Source organism: Hypanus sabinus, chromosome 13 (genome assembly GCF_030144855.1).
Source record: "Hypanus sabinus isolate sHypSab1 chromosome 13, sHypSab1.hap1, whole genome shotgun sequence".
NCBI classification, from domain to species: Eukaryota; Metazoa; Chordata; class Chondrichthyes; order Myliobatiformes; family Dasyatidae; genus Hypanus; species Hypanus sabinus.
In genome coordinates, this window is record NC_082718.1 from 109,666,483 (window position 1) to 109,674,221 (window position 7,739).

The following is a 7,739-nucleotide window of genomic DNA, read 5'->3' on the forward strand; positions in this document are numbered from 1 at the left end:
ACCACAGTGATTCAGGACTGGAAAGATAAAGAAAAGTTATACTTGTTTTGCACTCCCTGTAAATATGTCTAAATATTATAAGACCATAAGATATAGGAGCAGATTCAGGCCATTTGGCCCATTGAGTCTGATCTGCCATTTCATCATGGTTGATCCAATTTTTCTCTCAGCCCCAATCTCCTTACTTCTCCCTGTATCCCTTCATGCCTTGACCAATCAAGAATCTATCAACCTCTACCTTAAACATACATAAGACTTGGCCTTCACAACAAAGAATTCCACAGATTCACCACTCTCTGGCTAAAGAAATTCCTCTTCATCACTGTTCTAAGAGGACACCCTTCTATTCTGAGGCTGTGTCCTTTGTTCTTAGACTCTTTCGCCATAGTAAATATCCTCTCCACATCCACACTATCGAGGCCTTCCACCATTCCAATGAAAACCGGCCCAGAGCCATCAAAAGCTCTTCATATGACAAGCCATTTAATACTGGAATAATTTTTGTAAATCTCCTTTGCACCCCCTCTGGTTTCAGCATATCCTTTTGAAGGGGCCCAAAACTGCCTTATAATACTCCAAGTGAGGCCTCACCAGTGCTTTATAAAGTCTCATAATAACATTCTTCCTTTTACATTCTAGCCCTCTTGAAGTGAATGTGAACATTTGCCTTCATCACCACAGACTCAAACTGCTTCACTATTTCCCTGCACAAGTACTTCCAAGTCTCTTTGCACCTCAATTTTTTGAATTTTCTCTCCAATTAGAAAATAGTCAACCCTTTCATTTCTTCCACCAAAGTTCATGACCATACTCTTCCCGACACTGAATTCAATTTGCCATTTCTTTTCCCATTCTCCTAATCTAAGTCCTTCTGTAACCTCTCTAGTTCCTCAAAACTACCTGTCACTCCACCTATCTTCATATTGTCTGCAAACTTTGCAACAAAGCCATCAATTCCATCATCCAAATCATTGATATATAACGTAAAAAGAATCGGTCCCAAAACAGACCCCTGTGGAGCACCACTAGTCACAGGCAACCAACCAGAAAAGGCTTCCTTTCTTCCCACTCTTTGCCTCCTGATAATCAGCCACTGCCCTATCCATGCTAGAATCTTTCCTGTCATACTATATAGGCTCATAGCTTGTTAAGCAGACCCATGTATGGCACCTTGTCAAAGATCTTCTGAAAATCCAAGTACACAACATCAGCCAATTCTCCTTTGTCTATCCTGCTTAATATTTGTCCAAAGAAATTCCAACAGATTTGTCAGGGAAGATTTTCTCTAGAGAAAACCATGCTGCCTATGACCTAATTCATCATGTGCCTCCAAGTACCCTGAAACCTCATCCTTAATAAATGGCACCAACATCTTCCTAACTGCTGAAGTTAGACTATCTGGCCTATAGTTTCCTTCCTTCTGCCTCTCTCCCTTGTTGAAGAATAGAGTAACTTTCCAGTCTTCTGGAACCATTCCAGAATCTAGTGATTCTTGAATAGATCATTACTAATGCCTCCATGATCTCTTCAGCCACCTCTTTCAGACCCTGGGGAGTATACCATCTGGTTCAGGTGACTTACCTACCTTGAATCCTTTCAATTTCAGTTTCCTAAGACCTTCTCTCCAGTTATGGTAACTTCACGCACTTCATGACCCCTGACAACTGGAACTTCCACCATACTGCTGGTGTCTTTCACGGTAAAGAAGGCTTACATAATATACTTATTCAGTTCATCTGTCATTTCGTTATCCCCTATTACTATCTCTCCAGCATCATTTTCCAGTGATCCTATATCCACTCTTGGCTCTCTTTTATATTTTATGTATCTGAAGAAACTTTTGTTTTCCATCTTTACCTTCTTAATGACTTTTTTAGTTGTCTTCTGTTGGTTTTTAAAAGCTTCCCAATCCTCCAAGTTCCCACTAATTTTTGCTTTATTATATGCCTTCTCTTTGGCTTTTATGTTGGCTTTGGTTTCTCTTGTTAGCCACAGTTGTGTCATCTTTCCCTTAGAATACTTCTTCCTCTTTGGGATGTTTATATCTTCTGCCTTCCAAATTGCTTCCAGAAATTCCAGCCATTGCTGCTCTGCCATCATGCTGTCAGTGTTCTTTTCCAATCAATTCTGGCCAACTCCTCTCTCACACCTCTGTAATTCCCTTTACTCCACTGTAATACTAATACATCTGACTTTAGCTTCCCCTTCTCACATTTCAGGGTGAATTTGATCAGATTATGATCACTTGGCCTGAAGAGTTCTTTTACCTTAAGCTCTCAAGTCAATTCTGGTTCATTCCACAACACCCAATCCAGAATAGTTGACCCCCTCTTGGGCTTAACCATGAGCTGCTCTAAAAAGCCATCTCATAGGCACTCTAGAAACTTCCCCTCCTGGAATTTAGCACCACCTGATTTTCCCTATCCATCTGCATATTAAAGTCCCCCATGACTATTGTAACTGCCCTTTTGGAATGGACTTTCTATCTCCTGTTGCAATTTATAGGCCACACCCTTACTACTGTTTGGGGATCTGTGTACAACTCCCATCAGGGTCTTTTTACTGTTATGATTCCTTAGCTCTATCCACAATGATTCAACACCTTCCAACCCTATGTCACTTATTTCTAATGATTTGATATAATTTTATACAAACAGAGAAACTCCACTCCCTTTGCCTACCTGCCTGTCCTTTCAATACAAAGTGTATCCTTGGACACTGAGCTCTCAGTTGTAATCTTCTTTCACCCATGATTCCATGAGGCCTACTACATAATTGTGCTGCAAGTTCATCTACCTTATTCCATATACTATGCTCATTCAAATATTAAACTTAATATCAAGGATAAATTACAACAGAAGCAGTCTATAATGCTTCATGCATTACAAACATCTATCTTGACAAAATACTAATAGCTTATTACTATTTTACTATAGGTATTCATCTTCCAGAGGAATACTGAAAACATACCTCAGTGAAAATATTTCCATTCCCTTTGGTTGTAAATGTCTTGCATGAAAGACATTTGGTTCATTTCAAGTAATTCAAGTCTTACATGATAGGTGTACAGGCACTGAACACCACCGAGAAATTTACTGAAACTTTCAACTCTACTTCGTACAAGAAACATTCACTGTCATTGAGTCCTGATCTTAGTAACTTCTGCACTAGTGGGAGGGGGTTGGTAAAAATTCTAAATTTGTTTCATCTTACATTAACTAACTTTGGACATATACAGTTGTGTAACAGATCAACTGAAGTTATATATCCTGTTCTTGGGCTCTCTAGGGCATTTTTTCTCAAATGTTGATTTGTTGCATGTTTTATTAAACTATACTGTACTTGCATTATCCTTCTTGCAACTCAAACTGTCAGTGTTCTGTAAACCATCTCCAAATCATTAACAGTGCATTGAGAGCAACAACAATTTTGGTATTACCTGTGACTTCTAAAGGCTTAAAGTAACCTGCTCTGACTTGTTATCAAATATGCTGGAGATGCAGTACATTCCAGAACTAGATGTACCTTGTAAACAATGACTTTACATCTGGAATATTTGAAAATAATATCCAAATCTTGATTTTGTTCTCAGCTTTATAAAAACTTTAACACATTATGTAAATAGACTACATTGCAGTAGAATGCCCCTTATAAGTTTTAGTTCTTGCCTTGTAAATGTTTTGATTGAAATTAAAATGGCCAGTTCATTTTTAGCATTTCATTTTTCTCTACATTGCTGTCAGGATGTAAACTTATAATTAATAAATCAACAATAACTCTTTATATTTCCCTCTAATTTATGAATAATAATAATCAATTGCACCTGTTGAACAACCTTGTATAATTAACAATGAATTTTAAATTGCCATGCATTTGTCATTATTTTCAATCCTCTTTTAAAAGGGATGCAAAGTATTAAAGAATAATTTCCAGTGTCTACTATGCTATTATTAGTTAACTGTTCCTGACATCAAGTATAGCTATTTTAGCAAACGAATCCCCATATAATTCAAAGAGTGAGATTTCTTCCCACTGATTTACTTATTATTTAGAGATACAGCTCTTTGAGCTGTGTTCCCAACAAACCCCGATTTAACCCTAGCATAATCACAGGACAATTTACAATGACCTACTAAACAGTACATCTTTGGGCTGTAAGGAAACTCACACATTTCACAAGGAGGATGAATGAACTCTTTACAGAGAATGTTGGGATTGAACTCCAAAATCCGACGCCCTGAGCTGTAATAACGCTGTGCTAACTGCCACACTACTGTCCTATTTTTGGAAACATAATTTTTAAGAAAAATGGAGGTTGGTATTCAAGCCCCTTCTAATTCTTTAAAACTGCAGCAGTTATATGTCTAGCCTTTCCAAACTTTTCTCAGAAGACAACTGGGTATTAGTAAAGTAATTTCCTCCAAACCAATTCCAAAGCATTGCTTTTTACTTAACTAAGGTGATCAGTACTATACACAGTCCTCCTGATGTGGCCTCAACAATTTTTTATATATCTGAAGCATAGCCTCTTTACTTTTGTACTCAATTTCCCTAACATCCTGATGAAGGGTCTCAGCCCAAAACATCGACTGTTACATTCCCTCTGTGGATGCTGCCTGACTTGCTGAGTCCTTCAGCATTTTTGTGTGTTGCTCAAGATTTAAGACATCTGTAGAATCTCTTGTGTCAAATGATAACATTCTGCCTGCTGCATCTCCACTACTGGAGAAATTTTGGATTCATCTCAATGGGATACCTTTCCACATGAATAGAAAGCTGTTACTAAGCAGTGCTTGCTGCACTGTTGTCACATCTAGCACATTGTTTAGTATAAGTATGTCATATTTCTGTCTGTCTGTTTGGCATTTCCCTCCCTGATCCTTAATTGTTAAGTAATCTGGCTCTCTGACATTGCAAGTGTGCTGTAAGTAACTGGATGAACCACATTGTGATCATCACACCTCAATTTATCAACAAAAAATGGGCATGCTACCAGAATTCTGCTTTATTTGAATTCAATTTCAATCTAAATAATTGGATGGATTTTCACTTTGGACGCTGTGATTGCACCAGCTCCAGCCAGCATTCTCTTTTTCACCTCACACTTACCAGTTCTATCTTCTGGTAGCACAATAGCGATTTTCACAATATTCATGATTTTTACAGCAAATATTCAAATACTGTAGAATTACCTACGAATGCATGCTACTGTGAAATACATTTTGTAGACTTAGCTGTGATGGATAAATGGACATTAGCTCCAGGAAATTTCAAATATTCTTGCAGCATAACCTCTCTCTAACTGGCTTAGAATTTATCCTAATTTGCGGTGTTCCAAAATAATTCTTATTACTAACACTGTTTTGCCAGGAATAGGTCATGTCACTTCAGACATGAAGCCATTGTTTTAGTTGCTCCTTCTCAATACTTGAATTGTAGGTATCACACAATCTACCATGGCTACTTATATGAAAGATGTTTTACTCTATTAAGTGCAAAGGCAGATGGTTTCACTAACTATTCTGTACATTACTACTGTATGTCATAGCAACACTTTCTTGGGAAGAACACATAACTATCTCCTACAGTCATTGACTGCTCAATTTTGAGATGTCATTATTGGAAACATCTCAAAAAGATCAGATACTAGCATATCCAGAATAATTATTAAATATACAGGCCCAGCTGACAAGATTTGGATCATTTATCACACTTGTAAACTCAACCAGCTTCATCGTGGGCACTAGCCTCCCTAGCATCAAGGAGATCTTCAAAAGGTGATGCCTCAAAAAGGCAACATCCCTAATTCATTACCTGCATCACTCAGCACATACCTTCTTCTCATTACTACTCTCAGGAAAGGAGGTACAGGAGCCTGAAGATAAACAGTCAATGTTTTAGCAACAGCATCTTTCCCTCAGTCATCATAGTTTTGAGCTGTCCATGAATCCAGTAACAATACATCACTATTTTTGCTCTCTTTTTGCACTCCTTGTTTATTCTATATATGTGTATATTGTTTATTGCAATTTATTTATATTTTGTGTATTGCACTGTACTGCAAATACAACAAATTTCCCGACATATGTCAGTGATAATAAACCTGAATGATTCTGAATCTGACTTTGATGAGAATGGTCTAAAGGATATTTTTTCATGAAGAGCAGTTGTTCTCCAGAATACTGATCCACATCGCCAATATGAATTGGCTACATTCATGACTCTGATGCATCCAGGATTTTGTTCAGTGCAAATCAACCACCTCAATTGTGTACAATTGACGAGCTGTTTCATGCAGCAGGAAAAGCTTGATGAGCAAATTACCTGTTTCCCTGCAATGACATAGAGCAACTTATTTCAAAGCTCGAGATTTCCAGCATCTGCAGAATCTCTTGTATTTACAATTTACCAGAAAAGTTACCAGGCAAATGAAAAGTTTTGAAAATCAGGGATAAAGTATGCGGAGGAGAAATTGATATTCAATGAATCAGCATTCCAGCGAAGAAAGATATGAAGACTGTGGAGAATGCATACTGCTGTGCACAGTGTTCCTCAGATTGGTACCTGAAGGAACAACAGCAATGTAGTAAACTGTGCAACCTAGTTAACTACAGCAAGTGGTATGCTTTTTATCTACCCCCTAGCATGAAGCTAATAGTGTTGCCCTCTTCTCCTATTCCCGTTCAAGGATTCATATAAATGTTAATACATTGCAACAGGCGATTTGGATCGTCAAGCATTTTTCTCTACTTGAGCCATTTTGTTAAATTCCAATCTTGTTATTTGCAATTCACTTTATTATCAGTATTATAATTAAAAACCTATCCCAGCTTTCAAGATTGTTTTTAGATATTAAGCTTTAGGAGCATATGAAGAGGGTTTATTTGTGATGCTCTGCCTTTAGCCAGCAGAAATGACCAACAGAGCAATATTATGGGGAAATTAATGAAAGGGCTCATAATAACAAAGTTGTTTTGATAGAGTAAATAAAGAAAAGCTGTTTTTACTGGCAGAAAGAACAAGATCCTAAGGAGACGGATTTATGATAAGTAACACATGGTCTACAGGACACATCTGGACTAAGGGAGGGATCTGTCCAGTCTGCACTCGTTGTGTTTGTAGTCTTCTCCTGCTGTTTGCCATACTAACCTCCCATGCCCTAGGCTTGTCAATAGAGCTCCAGACATCCGCAGAGGAAGAGCTTGGAGACCAGGAGGAACATTGTGGAAGCTGTGGCTGAAGGTGCAAAGTAGGACCCTATCTCTTCCTCCATCTTTTTGCGGTCTGCCAAAGTGTTGGGTTCTACCTGAGACTGGAAGGTGGAACTCATCCAATAAGATGTGCAAGGTGAAGAGTGCATATAAATAGTTGGCAATAAGTGCCAGGTCAATGAACGATAATTTCAAAGTTGAAAGTTCAAATTTATTATTGAAGTATGTTTATCATATAAATCTTGAGATTCATCTTCTTGCAGGCACGCACAAAACAAAGAAACAATAGAATCCATGAAAAAACTCACATACCAAAGACTGACAAACATACAATGTGCAAAAAGGACAGATGGTGCAAATAGCAAAAAAGTAAACAGATAATACTTAGAACATGAGCTGCAGAGCCCTGAAACTGAGTCTACAGCTGCGGAGTCAGTTCAGCGAGTAAAGCTAGTTCAGGTGGCCAACGGCTGCAATGCAGTAACTACTACTGAATACAGTAGCATAGGACCCAAGACTCCTGCACAG